Source organism: Falco naumanni, chromosome 8 (assembly GCF_017639655.2).
Source record: "Falco naumanni isolate bFalNau1 chromosome 8, bFalNau1.pat, whole genome shotgun sequence".
Classification (NCBI taxonomy): domain Eukaryota; kingdom Metazoa; phylum Chordata; class Aves; order Falconiformes; family Falconidae; genus Falco; species Falco naumanni.
This window is the reverse complement of record NC_054061.1, coordinates 52,236,483-52,254,844: the sequence shown is the minus strand read 5'-3', so window position 1 is coordinate 52,254,844 and position 18,362 is coordinate 52,236,483. Positions and strand designations below refer to the sequence as shown.

At 36.9% G+C, this 18,362-nt stretch overlaps 1 protein-coding gene across 6 annotated transcripts in view; it reads right to left on the bottom strand.

Annotated features, from left to right (window-relative positions):
- CALCRL (calcitonin receptor like receptor) overlaps nt 1–18,362 on the bottom strand; it is a 68,284-nt gene that overhangs the window by 40,784 nt on the left and 9,138 nt on the right. Inside the window, exon 2 of one of the 6 annotated variants that reach the window (XM_040603703.1) lies at nt 11,819–11,880. The exons of the other annotated variants lie outside the window; for them this stretch is intronic. The gene's annotated coding sequence lies outside the window, so the exon portion shown is untranslated. The remainder of the gene's footprint in view (nt 1–11,818; nt 11,881–18,362) is intronic. 6 annotated transcript variants of the gene reach the window in all.

The following is an 18,362-nucleotide window of genomic DNA, read 5'->3' as shown; positions in this document are numbered from 1 at the left end:
TGGATATCATGCTATGAAAAGGTTGGAGAGCTCCCATGTTCTTATTAGGTATATTTTAATGCCTCATTACCCTTTGCCGATCTGTATTCCTCACATGTTCAACAAAAAGAACTCTGTAATTGAAACTGGAGCAAAAATACCCACAGACATAAACAGCAAAACTTCAAGGGCCAAACCCCAAAATTCATAGGGATGCATTACTGATGTGACTTCAAAGTGTTACTAATGTGACCTCAAAGCCATTTACTTAATATAGCAAAGCATTGCAAGTACACCACTGGAGCTACTGGATCTTCCTGCCTAAGCCCAAATTCTATTGTTTCATTCCAGAATGCATATTGAAAACAAGGAATGTCTTAAAACAAGGAATGTCTTAAAGATTTTAGGAGAAACCTTCAGGAAATCATGAAGGACATTGGGTGCAGCCCTGAACTGAGAACAAACAGTTCTGTTGACTTCTTTGCTATGACTCTAAGGGAGAGAACAGAGGACCCTATCCCACACGCCTCAGTTTAGAGAAAATAAAAATGTTTTCCATCTTGTTTACTTAGCATGCACCTGCTGATACTAATAATAGAAGTGTAGGAAAAAAAAAAAAAAAGGAGTATAGTTCTCTAGATACAATTATATATGGACAATGCTTATTTATTTATAATTAAGTTTTAGGTAGTCCTGTAAGGAGCAGGGAGTTGAACTCAATCCTTATGGGTCCCTTTCAACTTGAGATACTCTACGATGTATTTGAAATATATGGTATATACCTCAAAAAAAGATTTCTCCACCTCCAAGCAAAATTATTAGTGTTTACTGTTCTGAATTAAAAAACAATGGCAGTATGAATTTATGAATTCATCAAGACGACCTTAATCCTAGTATAAAAATCCTTGCTCAGATATCTGATTCCCTCCCCCTCCCCGCCCCCTCCAGAAACTGATGCTTGAAGGCTGCAGAGAGTGAACTGCTTTTCTCTGTGTCCCTTTTGGTCAGTGTTTTTATTTGAATGACTCTGGTGCTGTTTACCAAGTAATGACCCGAAAGAGATCCAAAGGTTTCTTTGTGAAAATGTTTAGAGCATTAAGTCATTTTCTGAACTGGCTGAGTTTTAAAAGATTTTTGTTATTTCTTCATTGACACATGCTAATTTTACAAGAGTATTTCCAAAGTTCAAAGACTTTTCTCAAGGTCAGAACAAGGCAATGGGAATGGGAGAATGGGTTAACCAAAATGCATCAGGACTTTTGGTTTTTTCAGCTTACCACTCAAGCTTTTTCTCACTGGCCCCAACCCCAGTTCAGCAGTCCAGTATATGCTATGAAAAATTCACAGGTTTTACACCAGTTTCTTCTAGATTCATATTTAGAAATGTAAGTATTTACACATAAATATACACAAACATGCTTTCATTCCATTTAAATAATATTTATGATGTTTTACAATACAATTTTAATGGAATTATTAATATTTAGGTGGACCGTGCCACACCAGCAACTCAGAGCAGGATGGGGAGGGAGCAGGTGGCCAGGAAAGGGAACTGCTTATGCCAGCATAAGCACAGTGCTGCTGCAGCCACTGCATCGGAACCAGTGTCCTAACTTTGGGTTCACCATTGGTCAATGACTTGAACAGAACTGATGAACCAAATATAGATGCACTCTCCATGGAAATGCCAGAAGCACTATGGTCTTCTGATTTTGTGTTGGAATTCTTTCTTTTACTGTTTTGTTCTTGTTGTTTTTTTAAAAAACATAATTCAAAGAACTAAAATATTCCCAAAGCAGTTTTCATTCTCAGCCAGACCAAAATTACTGCCGGTGAAAAGAAATTTCAGATGGGAAGTTCATGCCAAATATCAGCATTTTCTCTCATGGGATATTTCTGATGTATTTACTATTCCAAAAATGTTCAGGTAAATTTAAGCAGCTTTAGAAAAATTCAGCTTGGTATACTTATTCTAAAGAAAATAAACCACCAGCTACCTCAAAGCCTTTACCAGGTCAAGCTAAGTCACCACAGTTCAGAACATTTCCTCTTAAATTTAAAATTTTACATGCCAGAAGTCAAAAGTGCAAGATCTGGAATATTTCACCCTTTGAATATTAGACAATACATGTTATCAAAACTACTAATCCGACCTGTAGCAAAAGCCAAGAACAAGCAGCAGCCAAAACCAATCTTTTGAATTCTCATGGTCTGAAGTTTGTCTCCTTTGCTTTTAATTAGCTACAGATATTTCCCATCTTTCCTATGTTTTTTCATCTGTTATATCCCTAAAATGGCATTTTAGCAGCAAATGTTTTAAATTGGGTTCACACAGAGTATGCTAGCTATAAAGGAATTTGTGAGACTGAAGAAAGTGAAAAACAGAAATAGTTAAAGCTAATCTCAACAGTGTGGAGAGAAATTACCTTCTACATATGTCTCAAAGTCTCTAGCTGCATACCAGTACATGTTCATCTTCTTGAGACCCACACAGACATAGGTCTTGACTCCCAAGGGGCTATACTCAGTACAGTGAAGAAGAGCAAAGGCTTGCAAATGACTTATAATGTCAGAAAAGAATGGATGCACATAGTCAAAGGACAGATTAAGAACACAACACTGTCAAAGCTTTTGTCTTTACATTTATAACCAGAGCTTTTATTTTTATACATAACTCTCCTCCCCACAGACTAGCTGCAGAATTCATCTTAAGGTAGCCATAAATTAGGCAGTGGTAAAAGGTTTTTCTGTCCTCTGCCTACATCTCCTTCAAGTAAATACACGTCAAGACACCACTACAGCCAATGATATTTTATATTAACATCATTTTTTTGTCCATCTGAGCTAGCATTAGTGTTGACAAATTGAGGAAAATACCATCCATCAATGTTTCAAAGTCTTCTAAATGGGAAGCTTCATCCACACCCTACCACACCCACAGAAATATTGACATAAGTGTAACTTTGACACAGACTGAACCGTACAGGAGTGAAGAAACACTTGTTTTGCTACAGTTGCTGTCAGTTTAGAAGTTAATTATAGGATCATAGCAGTTAACTCACCTGTGTAGAAAAATGAGAAGCAAGACCCTTTGAACAGAAAGCAAACTGTTACCAAGTGAGTACATTAACATCTCTTACAATATTTGTCCTATGCATTCCTCATTCTGATTTGAAAGCGTACATGGAGAATACAAAACAGCTGGCACCAGTATAAACGTGAAAGTCTCAAATTTTTATTGTGTTACACGCAATCCCCCAAAAGGCACTGATGACTGTTTGGACATGTAAAGCCATATTCAACTGACTAGAACACGTTTATATGGTGATCTTATCAATTAACTTTGACAGTGCGCTTACTTTTAAAAGCATAATTTCTCTTTTACATGAGGACAGTCTTTAGTCTTGAGTATGGAGAGTACCCAAGTAGAAATCTTTAGCACTAACGGAAATAATACATTTTTATATCTTTTATGAAATACCACTTAGGTAAAAATTCTTCCACCTGAAATTGTATACATCAGTCCATACTTGAAAGTAAGAAACTAAATTTTTCTAGTTTTCAGATTTGTCCATTACTTGTCTCATGCGAAGGCTTAATTCTTTTTTTGTAATACCAGAGATAAACAACAGCTGAAAACTGGACAGGCCCAGGTCTAACAGCCTTATATTTCAGTTGACATCCCATTATATTTTCATGCTGTTAACAGAAAAATTATTCTGTGTCATTGAAAAAAAAAAATCTACTTGCAGACTTTATGCTGCTGGAAAAGATGTTAAAAGTTAGAAATATGAAAAACAGTTGGTGGGTCATCTAACAATTTAGCTGGCATTCAATCTGTAAGCCACACACATATCTGATGGTCAAGCACTGCACTATTTCACATCCTCTGAACAAGAATACAAGGACGATCATTACTAGGATTTCAGTATTATTGCATAATTGCATTTCATATTACAGTCTTCTTACAATACATTCCATCTGTTTCACATAGCTGTGTAGTAACACCGCAGCAGAATGAAATGTATCATTGCACATTATCACATAAAATCCTCTGCTCTTTGTGAAGCAGAGATTTTACAGACAGTGCCAGCTGCAATCTGTAGGAAGCAGTGTGAATGTTTCCATGAATTCAGTTAAAGATCATATGCTCAGGGTGTGGCCGTGGGAAAGACTAGTCTATCTTACACACAGTCCCTAAAGTCCAATTAGTGTTCCTTTAATTACAAACAGACTTTTCCATATCCTTTTGCAGTATTCCACCCCAACTTACCTGAATGCAAACCAAAATAAAATATTAACTATGAACATTAAAAATATTACATAAACTGGACACAAAAATCACTGCCTTGATAAACTCTGGTCTCACTTGGACAAGGTACTTCATGAACATGAAATATTACATACCAAGTGTAATAAAACATTACAAGCACTATAGCTACAGCAGAGCAATGAGTGTCAAGAACAGCTATTCCAGTTGTATATAACATTTAAATGTTATTCATACGTCATTTACACATTTAAGCACACTATCTCCCCTCCAAATGTAAAAATAATAATAACATAAAGGCAGAAACTTGTAATGGAAAATCTCAGTTAAAGTTTGTCAAAATTGCAAGCAACCGAAAATTTCCACTGCAAGCATGGAAAATATTAGGTGGCTTTAATATAGGTGTCCATATTGTCTGCACACACATCCTGCATTTATCTTCCTGGAGGGAAAAAAAAAAAAACCCACAAACCCCCCCCCCCCAAAAACCACACCAGAATTCTCATACTGAATTTGTACTCCATTAAAAAAATCTCTGGCTGAAACAAAATGCATGGAATTTGATGTGAAGCTTTGATGAGGGATGAGGTCTATCAAAATTAAGTTCAAACATATTCAATTGAGTTTATAATTCTACAGACCAGTTCCTGCCATTGGTCTGCTGGTGTCTTGGGTGCAACTGCAGTCACTAGTTTTGTTAGCTGACTTCAACAGCAAAGCCTGGAAGTCAAACTTTCAGGCATCACTTTACCTCAGACTGAGGCACCAAAAGTCACTATGAAAAAATAACCTTCACATGTATTTTTTTTATATATTTTCCTGCACCTTTTAACTTAATAAGACACCTTAAAAGGCTCAATCTTTCCACACACGTGCATTTTATTCAGAGAGTCTGGACTTGCACCCCTCAACTGTTACCCTCTCAAAGCTGTATTTGCGTATCCTGTTCCACCGAGCATGCAAAACTTCAAATTCATCTTACTGAGAAGTTTTGTTCACAGCTGCTTACTTGGCAGGGATTTTGTTGGGGGGGGGGGGGGGGGAGCTGCAGAGGGGTGGAGAGAGAATTTTCCAAGCAATGGGGAAAAACAGTACAAAACTTTCATCATCAATGGCCTTGACATTGCTGGAGCCAACGGAAACAACATCACTAAACTGATTCCATGCAAGGGAACCATTCAGAAACAAACAAACAAAACCCCTTCTGCATTTATTTCTATCAAGGTAGCTTATGCCAAGCTTCCTTTGGTGAAATCCAGATTTTGCCTGCATTGGCTCCCTCCTGCTGTTGATAGAGCAGGATATTTGCCAAAACACAGCAGGTAATGAATGTGATGTTTTGAATTAATCAGCATATATGGTGGAGAGAGAAGTCTGTTCCCTTCTGAAGCTACAAGAACAGCTATCTTTCCCCTCCCCCCCGCCCCCCCCCCAAAAAAAATAAAAAAAGGAATTATCAAGTGCTTTATTGGTGAGGTACATAACTGGACCAAGAGCAATCATAACATTTCTGTACTACTTCTTAACTGCATAGAAGTCTTGGTGGCAAATTAATTCCATAACAGGTATATCTTACTGACCATGGGAATAATTTTACAGAAATAAAAATGCTTGGCTATTGCTACAGGTCTACACCACACATAGAATAGGTGACATTTCATGAGCTAACTTCTTATTGCGCTAACATCTCCAGGTTTCTCAAAAGAAATAAAAATTTGTGAGAATAAAGCCTGGCTGGTTTTCTCCCCACCCAGTCAATAAATATATTTTCCCTTTCTCAGGAGAGCATCAGAAAACAACTCCTGCACTAGCATATTTTATAACTGCTCAATGATGAGGACAGTGTACAAAAATCACAAAAACCTCTTTATTTTTCACTTCTTTTGCAGCATCCCAAATTTTTACTGACTGTGCACTGCAAAACAGTTGTTGCACATCATTCCAAAACTAGTGGCATTTTAATGACAGCATTATTATTCTAGATATCATATAAGCATTTTATGGACTAGGAAGCAAAGTACTTTTTGCTTTGTCTAAGCATAGCATAAAAATGATCAGTTACAGATCCTGGTCAAGAGGGACAATGACAACTTTAGCTATATTTGGTTTGTCCTATTCTAAAATATATGAATTAAGATGCTGAGATACCAGCAAGCATTATTTACAAAGACCAGACTAATTAATTCCCATGTCGTTGCTATCAGACAACTTCTGACTTTGATGTCATTATCAGCCCTCAGGCTGCCTCATTACACCACTTTACAAGGCTATGGAAAAGCTAAAAAAACCTTTGAGGAGTGTTTTTAAGACCAGACCACTTTAATTCTGAAGTGGCCATCACCCAGAGATCTGAACTCTGAACCCCACTTGGCTGGTCATCTCTGAGGGTCAGACATTACAAGAAGGATGACCCTAAAACATCTGTTGAAAATCAGACAACCAAATTGATGGGAAATTCAGACTAATCCAAATGTGGGAGCCAAATCAGCTACTGAAACTATATAGTGCTACCGAATGTAGAATGATTACACTACGAAGAAAATGGGTTCAGTTCTAAAATCAAGAAACAACACAAAAAACCCTTCAATGTAGTTTTTCCCTTAAGGTCACAAAGAAACACCAAGAAAGAACATAACGGGAAGATTAAAGTAAGATAATTAAGAAACTGATCTCTGAATCAGAGAGTTGAGTCAGTTGTTCTCTTCTGTAAGGGTTTTGTGAAAAAATTCTTAACCAATACCTGGCTCTTAGAGCGATGCCTATTGTGAGAAGTGTTTAAACCAGCTTAATGTCTGATGGAGATGGACAGTCCTGAGAATCTAAATGTCTTTCAATTGCTAATACAGATATAATTTTCATTCTCTGTAGGAGTGACAATCAGTGAGAAATGTAGTGTTTAGACTCAGTCTACTTTGATTTATATTTTTTGAGAGGCCTACAAAAAACTGCAGATAAATGTTGAAGAATGTAAGGAATAAACCCCCTGATGTGTCTGGGGGAAAAAAAATAGAATTTATGTGGTTTGCCCATCACATCACATGTAGTGTCACATCTGAAGTTTAACTATCCACTCAGCAATTAGCAAGGGATTTACCATCCGTTTCTGTAGAGATTGTCATCAAAGGAACTGCAAAGAAAGTAAAAGCCCATTGGCTAAGTTACAGAAAACCCAGACAAACAAAAAGTTAGGAAAACATCACCCAATATTTCTGCTAATAAATTCTCAGTCACTTATTTTCTACACCAGTCTTTCATCTGTAACTGCATGTATCTGTCTGTAAGATGGTCTTAGACCAAAAATCTGTTCTCAGGCTATCATTTTGACATTAATGTCTGTGGTATCACTGGGGACACTTCAGATGCTGAGTTTAAAGGAACATCTCCGACAAGAAATTCCCAGTGTTAGCAGTTATTTCAGGGAGACAACCTACCTTAACGTTCTCTTTGCACCTAAGAAACACGAAGTAGGCTCCTCCTGTACAGTGAAGTGAAGGTATGATGGTTACCTAAAGTGACCTCCTGCACCCAGCTCTACCTCTTTTATTTAGATTTTTGAAGAACACAATTAACACAATCAACTAACAGTGATTTTGAACTACTCTGCAGTCCTTTTAGTTGGGGAAATTTATTCGTAATGGTCACGATACACCAAGGATTTCTCAAATCTCTGCCTCAAAGCAAAACAATAGAACTGAAAGGGTGTTAACTTCAGAAGCTAATTATAGCTTTTTAAGTACCAGCACCACTAACAATTTTACTGTCCAAAAAATACCCTGGGGACATTCACAACACGTGCTGGTGCAGTGAAAATAGACCTGCCTAGCATAATAATGCTTCTCCTTTCATTTTTAATTGATCTTTTACAACAGCAAAAGGTGAACAACACATATGAATATTGCAGAAAGTGCAAAAACATTAGAAACAAACCCACTGCCTCTCATTTTTATTTTTATACAAACTGCTAGTAGCATGGTCAGTCCCTAGTACCAACTCCACTTACATCACGGTTGCAATCTGCAGACACACAGATGTAACTGCATACATCCTGCATCTTGCCAATGCAACTGCTCACATGTGTAAGTAATGAGAGAGATCAAGACCAAAGGCTAAGTTCACCTGCCCACATGTAGGCTCCTAGTGCCCTTTGAGATGCCCCGAGGGTATAAGAGACATTTGCCAAACCTGGCCCCAAAGTCTCCAGGACATCCTGTAGGGAGGCAGCCAGACCTGGTGGGCTTCCCAGGCAGTAGCAGATGCCTGTGTACCGGGTAAACACATCCCACCCCAAACATGTAACACTAAATCCTTCCCCTAATAATGGCTTTCCTATAAACAGCTTAGCTGAAGGAGCAGGAAGAAAAAAGAAAGGAAAAAAAAACCACAACAAAAAACAAAATGAAAATTTGATGAAGAATAAAAAAACACACACAGCATGTTTATGTTTTGGGTTTCCTAGCAGTTTCAGTAAAGTCACTAAGTCATTACGTGCCCAGAGCAGAATCAAACAATTCAAAACCAAAGGTCATGTGAAAAGGGGCTCACACTTAAAGAGTGGGCCACCTCCAAAGACTTCAAAGAAAGGGCAAATTGGTAAGTAAAATTTTCAGAGAAACCCTAACAAAACCCAGAAGAGCACTATGAAAATTTTGGGTGAGATTGCAACAAAGAGCTGAAACATCATTGCCAGAGTCCAGGAGACAGCTGGAAGAACATTGCAAATGCAACTTGTACAGTTTTCCAGCAACTGTAATCTATTACAGTCACTAGGGCAGATGAGTACTGTAGGCTGTGTTTAATTTGTCCTGTTTGCACAGGCTTTTTTTATAAACAATGTATATCAGAAACATGGATAAATGCAGAAATATGGAGTAATTTTTACAGGAAACAGCTCCTCCCAGAGTTTAAGTGACCAAAAGGTTCAAATGATCTTGAAAGTAGAAAAAGGAGGTAGAGGAAAGGATGGTATGCTTTCACTACAAAGATTTTTTTTATTTAAGTATCATTATGTGTTGAGGTTAGACACTTGCTTCTGAATATAATTGACACTGCTGGGCTTTGCTACACAGTCCTAAAAATGGCAGCTCTGAAGGTATAATCTTATAAAAGCGGTACACCAGCGTCCTCATCTACTTCCCAAAAGAGCTCGAAATAAATGTATGTTTGTAGAGACAATATTTGACAAAGAAATATATACTTAAGAAATGCCATATTTTGCTCAAATAAGATCAGGCTGTAAATCTAGATAGTGCCCTCAATAATTTATAAATTCTCTCGAATAAAATATTTTTATCACAAAAGTAAGAGCTGAAAAGATCAATCAGATCAAGCATTAAAAAAAAAAAAAAATGCATCCGCATTGTTGTATTAGGTCTAAGTTTTATTCAAGGTCTCTTCCATGGACCTTTGGTGCCTGTTCAGCTGGAAATTAAAGGCCCAAGAGATTTTTTTTGAAAGCAGTAAGGGATATCCTGAGTCCCAGCCAGCAGCCTAACAATGCAGCTTTGAACAGCCAAAACTGTGTGAATTGTGTTATGAACATCACTCATTACCACACCGTGTGCTTATGGAGCCTTCATATAATTGTATTTTAACTATTAAAAGTATTTTATTTATGAAAGATGCTGTACTTTATGTTATAGATTCCTACTCTATAAAAATCAAATTATGATTTTGAATTACTTTTTATTTCTTGATATATTCAGGTAGTCAGCTTTGAAAACTGCACTGTGTAAATGTGATGTCTGTCTTGGGAACAAAAAGGTAGGCTGTGAAAAGTCTATTCCATACTTCACTTTCATATTATTTGCATTTCACATCTGACCATTATAATATGCAGTGTTCTTTATGGTAACCTGATCTAGGCTTCAAGGCAAAAAAAAAAAAAAATCCACAAGAAAACCAGAATTTAAAAACCCACCTGGTTTACATTAAATTCTCACTGAAAACCCATGTATCCCCACTCTATCAGAAAATAGCTCAAGTGCATTTCTCTAAGCAACATCCTTTCTCTCCTACAGGACTGTGACATAGGTGGAGCTGATCACTGTGGGATTGGATCAGTTTCTTGGCAAAAGTTGTTATGACGTACTTGCTGCTACGTCCTAAGGTTTGTTAGCATTCCTCATCCTAGCCGTATCTACCGTATCTACCATATCTCACAGGGCTAACTAAGGAATAATTGCAGAAAGCTATTATCTGAGCTATGGATTTCAGAATTTTGTTCTTCAGAGCATATTTTTGTGGCATTAGCTGAATTTATGTCCAAGGGATGCAGCACTTCAGTAACTTAGTGTTATTTGCATATTATTTCTTGTTTGTACTAAAAAACAGGGAAATAAGAAAGCAGAACTGCTTAAATTATAAAAATCTACAATTTCTAAATGCAAGCCTTAGTACAATTTATCTCCCATGCAACTGGTAAAAGTGCTGTGAGCTGCTGAAAACAGTGAACATTTGTTTATAACTCCTGTCATTTTTTGGTACATCCAACATTAATTTGGATTGGGTTTTTTTGACTTAACTGCAGAGACAGACTTGCTGAGACAACTGCAAATGCAAGTCTTCACACATTTATCACTCTCCCTGTGCTACTTCTCGCAGCTTGGTTAGACATTGGGAATTGACTTCTCAATGTCATTTCTTAAGTGTTACTCCCCTTAAGTCCTTCTGTGGCTTGTCAGCTCTCTTGGCCAAGGAGAAGCCTAGGTGATCATGACTCTTCCCTGAAAAGTTTCTTCACTACAGGAAATGTGATTACATTTATTTTACTCTTCCACACTCCATTGGCCTTTAGGCCACCGTGAGAGAAAATTCACTGAAATGTAACTAACATCTTGAGGGCATCAGAAATTATTAAAATACAGAATGCTTCATGCTTACATTATTAATTCGATTCTCTTCCCATGCTGATGTAGGAAGGAGTAAGATCAGAGTAGCTGGTAAGTACTGATCCTGTCCTCAATAATGCTAGATGCTCTAATGGTCTTTGTACACACATTGCATTAGCATTCTTGGAGAACTGAAGTTGTAGTTTTAACAAGAGTGCTGCCTAGCTGGCAAACATTAATTTTGTCACTGTGACAGATAACGTTTATGAGCAGGTAAAGTTTAGAAAAGTAAAAAAGAAAGGTAGGGAGCTGTTTTTGATCAAGGCTTTAAACAAAACACAAGCATGCCTTCCTTTCTGTACTAATTCGAGGAGGAGGAGGAAGTCAACACAATTAATGGCTGATAATTATAAAAATACTGTGTTACTTTATATAGCCCAGCATATAGCTCGCATAAACACTAAAGATCTTTCATTCAACTGCTTTCAGTCACTGGCTTTTTTAAAAGCCTAGATAATATTATACTATCTTTGTTAGCTAAATTTGTAGTTAGATAAAGATATGTGGGTTTCAGAGTAGTAAGTAGTTTCCAAGACCACCAAGGAGAATTTATTTTTTCTTCATGCAAAGCATTGCAAAAACAAAGTCAGTTTCTTAAGGTAACACATACACTTTTTCATTTCAGGAAGCACCATGCACAGGGTTCAGACAGAATTCAAATGAAGGATGCTAAAGCACTGACCTAGATTTGTTTCAAGATGGGAAATCCTCCATTTTGAGTGTAAGGTTCCAGTTCAATTATACCTGTGAAACAGGATTAAGTATTCTAAAATAAATGAAAAGCATGAGTTGTGCAGCAAAAATATCCCTGTGATATTCTGATCCCTGAAACATGTCACTGCTAACAAATCAAAAACAGCTGTTTCCACAACATTAATTGGTCTTATGAACAATTTGTTGTGGAGACAAAGTTTTAAAAACTGAAGAAAAAAACCCATCAGGATTGGAGAGAAGGTGATGGTGGGAAAAAGAGAGCTCAGCCCCGGTATGTGTAAACAAACTTGTGTGTTTTCATTAGTTTAATGGCGACTTGGCACATTTACCAGTTTTACAACATTTCTCAAGCTACAGCTACAGTTGCAAAGTACAAATATGTATAGAATACGGTATGAATATATGGTATGGTTTATAGAGACCGTCAGCGCCTTGAAACTGCTTAAGCCAACAAATTTCTGGTCCTAGTGTTATAAAATTTGTCCAATAGCCACTTAAAATTTGTAAAAGCTAGGCTACTTAGGTGCAAAAGCTAGGAGCCAATTCACAAATTAAGAGCAAAGGAAAACAAAACCAAGTTTATCAACAAATATAAGCACATGCTTAAACCACCTCAGACCTGAGAACTGACTATCAGTAGCAAGTCCTCTCTGACCTGACTTATTTTGGAGGCACGTGGTTTCCATTATCCTTTTTTTATTGCAGCCGATCTGCAAATTAAATGGACAGGAAAATTCTGTTCAAGTTTATACTGGGCGGGGTGGGAGGGCACTGGGGCCGAAGCCCAAGGATCAAGAATTGACAAAGAAATTCAGTTCATCAAATATGTAGCAGCATAGTTGGATAAGCCATGTAGCTTTCTATACACTTAACATTCTTCCAAGCACAAGCAACTTCCTCCATATTATTGATTGCACACAGGCACAATAATTAACCTAGTAAGTTCAGTTTTGTACTCATCGTTGTTTGCTGAATTGAGGGTGACACAAAGGTGCTAGCGCAGGTCTGCTCAGTGCAGAAAAAACACTAAGTTTGCCAAGAGCTGGATTTTCCCTTTCTTATTCACAGTGAATATATTGTCATCAGTCTCTCACCTAATAGAGGAATCTTATGAACATTATTCTTATACGCAAATATTTCCTCAGAACAGCTGCAACAGTGCATAGGTGCTAGAGAAGTACATTTTGCCCAGGAAAATACATGTAACTACATAATGATAAATTCTAAGAGCACCCTAATTAATACATTCTGTAGTCACAAGCTGTGCTGACCAATGTTTTTTCCCTCCCATTCATCACATAGATAAAAGAGGTTTTATTTCTAAAAGGCAAATTAATTTAAGCTTATGTGATCATCAGGCTGTATTTTAGGAGAATATGGATGCTAATGTCATAAATAAAGTTTAAATCACATATCTTACTAGTTTACCTGTTATAGAATCAAAGAACCATGAAGGAGTCACCACTGCGTCATAGGTATTTGTCCATACAGGTAATGTATGTCAAATGTGTTTTTCTTTTACTGGTTATGTTTACCAATTTATATCAGTGAAAGATGAGAAACAATCCCAGTGAGCTCAATCCTACTTCCCTGAGAAAAAAAACAAAACCAAGAAACAGCACCAGCTGCTTGGCAGGATTCTGCTAGAATGATAACATGGTCTCTGAGCGCTCTTCTTCAACCCATGGAATTAATTACTGATGAACACTAACACAGCAATAGCACTGACAACTTCATCACCTATACTGTCTAGCAAACAAGCTGTTTTCTCATGGTAGCCACTGTTTTAATACAAAGCTTTGCCAGAGTTATTTTTGCATTTATTTTACTTCTAGAGTAATATTTGAACAAAGTAGTCAACTGTGTCTAAAACTATGAAACATTTATATCTAGCAAAGATTTGTTAGTAAGGAGAATTTGATATAGAAATAGCATGTAAACTCATTATTACATCTACCTGAAACTAAACACAGAAAAAACCATTTTCTTAAATAATATCCACACACTAAATTCAGGTAATTTTCAGTAGTGCTAGTCGTAATTACAAAATTAGTATAAACAGGTTCTATAGTTCATTCTCCAAAATTCTCATCACTCTCCACTTTAACAGACTGTTGTTCATAAAAAAATGACACAGCTCTAAGAGAACGGTGAATGATCTATCTGAATAAAAAATCATTAACAAGGGAAGGAGATAAAGCCATTTCTTACACAGCTCAGAAGAGTGAAAGAATAGAAAGGAGATAAAATTGTGCAAATATCTTTATATAAAAAATGACAAGCGAAGAACTGCAACCTAAAAAAAGCTCAACCCCAAAACAAACAAATAATGTCCCTCCAAAAAAACCAAAACCCACCATACCAAAACCTTAAGTTCTGATGTAGTTCTGTATTTGTGTAAGTATCCACACTTTTCTGGCTAATGTTCTAGATTTGTTGGTCTGGAAATTTGAAAGGGAATCTCATGTGAACAGGCTTTCTGATGATATTTTAGATACTCCCAGGTTATAAGCCTACAAGAAATAATGCAAGAGCAGCCTTTTTCCATACTATTTTGGTACATTCATTCCAACTCCAGCAAAAGAGTAGGAACTGCAGAGGCATGTGAACTTTAAAGAGAGAATGATCAGTAATAAAACTCTTTCACCCCTCCTCACCAATGTGCAATAATGGTACAGCCTGAATTTTGGGGAACATGCAAGAGGACTCTGATTTCATTTGACTCACTTCAACCTTTTCTAGTTTGAAAAAAGTATTAAGTGGTGCTATTTAAAACAAATGCCTGACAGGAGTCACAGCTTTTTCTAATAATAATAACAGGGTTTTCTAATAAAGATCAAGGATTTCTGTCTTTCTGGAGCACTGTGTTGTAACTTCACCCACAGGATTTTCGTGCTTACAGATATAGCTGGTAAATAAAACAGGATGTTACAAAGATTACCTTCCTTACACAAAACAAGGGAAATTGTTAATTCATTGAAAGACTGGGAGAAGGGTTCTTCTGTCAGGAACAATAACATGCTTGTTACATTTTGGAAGAAAGAAAAACAAACCACCAACTCTAATTTTGTGTTAGTTACCCTTAACACTGGCTACAAAAACAGAAGTAGTTACATTCCTGCAAATGATCAGATAACTGCAATTTCCACATGTATGTCTTGCACTTCTTTGAAAGAGATGCAACCTAGAAACAGGTCTGATAATCACACTCTCATGCAATCAGGATAAAGTCAGTCAAAAGGTCTACTGCAGGAAGAAGGTTTCTGGCTCATCCGCCCTTTGTATTATCCATATAGGTTTGCTGAGCAAGGATTATTCTGTGCTTTCTTTTATTACAACATACACTCTCAGGTTATATGTGGAGAACACAGTAAGTTATTCCAGAGGATTGCAGAGAAGTAGGAATCCTTCTTCTAAAGATTTGGGGATACAGACAGCTTTGGAAAGGTCCCAGATTCTCAGAGCACAGAAAAAGAAATGAAGATATATTTCATTGCCCCACAGAGATTATGCTAGATGAAGAGTCAATAGGATCAGGCAGAACATAAAGGAAATGAGAATAAAAGAATTACACTTCAATTTTTTTCCTTCTGTTTTTAGCTAGAAAACAAGGTCTAGATACTGGCAAAGTCACAGGAGCAGCACTGTTTTCTCTTTGAAAGCTGAGGTTCTCCAACAGTGAGGCAGGAAAGTCAGCTGAATCTCTTCAAACAGACAGCAGTTGCTTGATAACTTGGTGACCTTCCTGTTAAGCCCAAAGGGCCACAAACACTAAATCCATATAACCCGTGACATCTTCAAACACTGGAAGTTGTTAGCCAAGTGCCCAATGTCAGGAAACAACTGTCTGTCTGTGACAAGCTGAGTTCATCCCCCTCTATGGGACTGGAACTAATTTATTTTTTACTAGAGACTCAAAAGAAAGATTTTCAGCCATCAGTTGCAGGTTACCCCATTGGAAACCCGACAGAAATAATTTCCAGCCACATTTGTGGTCTGTTTCATGACATGATGTACACCCAGGAAAACTAGTGCTCTTTCAAATGGTCACCCTCTAAGAAAACGCAGCTGATTTTAAAAATCATCACATGTAATTCTTTTGACATCTTCAATGCTCTAAGCATTTAAGTGTTTGCTTTAAAAAGTTACAAATGGATTCTGGAAATCCACATGTATTTGTTGGAGCTTTTTCAGTTCAGAAAACTGCTTACATACATGCACATGATATCACGTGGTAGTTTAGGAGGAACATATTAACTATTGTGCTGCAGTTAATGACAGAAATGTTGTTGATTGGCATGAATTAGTTGCCTTATTTTTACATTAGGCAGTGCACACTCCCCTTCCTATACCAAGCAATATATTAATATTTTTTGTTAAATTTGTAAATAATATTAGGCAAGGTAAATATTTTCTGAGAACCCTTTACGTCTCAGCTTTCAAAAGGAATAATGGTGTGGACCCAGTGGACAAAAGACATTTTCTCCAACACACACTTTCTCTTCAATATTTTCTTGCCAGTCACTAGCTTTACACACACCCCCTTTATAACTCCTTTTAAATTGTTACTGGATTTGCACATCTTTGGCCTTGTCTTGTGCTCTATGTATCATCCATAACGTTTCACTAAGTGGAACTATGCAAGCATACTACCTGTGACTTCAAGGATTTTTTAGAATTGAAGACTCAAAAGCCGAATGAAGTCAGAGACCTGAAAAAAAAACAGTTGGTCTCTAACACTTCCAATAAGCCATTTGTCAAACTGGACAAAAGCTGCACAGTCTCAAAAAGCTTTTCATGAGTAGCATGAATTCAAATCCCATCCACTGACATTTCATGTCAGTTAATATGTTTCTCACTGCAAAAAACAGACTCACGTGTCTACCCCTGTAGTGGCAGATTCCCTCACCCCCCTTTGTCCTTGCATGCAAAAGAAGGCAGCACTGAGACATGCTGTAGGATATACAGCTGCCAGACTTCCCCCTCACAGTTCTGCTAACCTCATACTGACCTACAGTACCCTTTAGTTTTCCATTTGTTAGACCCTATTACATAAATATAGCCTGTATTCCAAATTAGGCTGTGTTTATTCCAACAGAAAAAAGATGAGTCTTGATTAAAGATTGAGACATTTTCATACAATGCTGAAAACATATGCAGTTTTCATCAGCATCCCAAATCCCTGTGGATTGGTTTCTAGTCTATTCTACTAATCCCTCGATCCCAATCCCAAATTTGCGTCTTCTCAAATTTGACTGAATCCTTTTGCTTGAACTCCTTATTTCACATTAGCTGGAAACCTTCTTAAATGTTTGCAATTGTGCCCATTAGTGGGTGTTCTTCAGCTAGAAAATTGTTAATTTAATCACACATAACAGAAACACTCCACAGTTGTTTCAAAGGCCCGCTAGGTACAATTTCTTATCTTCCTCTTTTAATTCAAACTGACTTTCTGGATTACAAATGCTGGAAATTATGGAAAAAATACCCTGTCTGACAAAAAGTAGCACTCAAGTTGTTTGCTTTACAAACATCAAAAGCAAAGTATTTTTCTTTTAAATTATCTGTCTAGACTTTCAAATTCAACAGCCTATCATAAAATCCTGTGATTTTGTTTTGTTAAGTACACCAGACCTATGTACAAATGTGGAAATGCACTCTGATAGTGAAATATTTCCTGGCTTTTTTTCTCATTACCAGTGATGACAAATAGGTATTGAATACTTACAAAATATATAGATTTATTATAAATATTGAAAAGCAGCTTTCCACAGAGCTATTCAATAAAATTCGTATTTCATTAAATTGAACTTTCTTGGAAAAAGGGTAGTTTGTAGCCTTACAACACCAATAACAGGGTGCTGAAAAATGAAACAAGCTGGTAAATATTAAGCTTGTTCATAACAAGATTGCACAAGAAAATATACTGTAATGACCCTGTCTTGAACATCCTGTAATAGCCCATTGTTCCTCTGTATTACTCTCATTCAGCAATTTTTTTTAATAGCGGATACTTGGCAGCAAAGGAACCCATGTAATGTGGGATCGCACGTGCGCAAATCATGCCACATCACAGAGGTGAGAAAAAGACCCTGGTACACTGGGAGGAGTTTTGAATGGACTGTTAACTGGATGTGGAGCCTTACAAAACAACCTTCACATAACTTGAATAAGACAAAAATATTTACCTACAAATGTCTGAAGGATTTTTAAACAATGAGAAGATAGGAGAAGCATTTTACCTATGAAGGGCAACAAATGACAGGAAGAATGGGAATGAAAAAGGAAAATCATAGGTTTAAAATTTGAGAGACCATGGAGTCTTATTATTCATATATTTAAAGTTAGCATGGTAGCAGAAATGGGAAGAAGCCTTCCCTGACATAGATGAAGAAGAGATGTGGTAATAACCATCTTCCATGCATGACAACTGGATGTTTCACCTTCACTCTGTATGAGAAATTATGAGCTAACTCAGCACCACGGTTACTGGCATCTAACTAGATCATGTA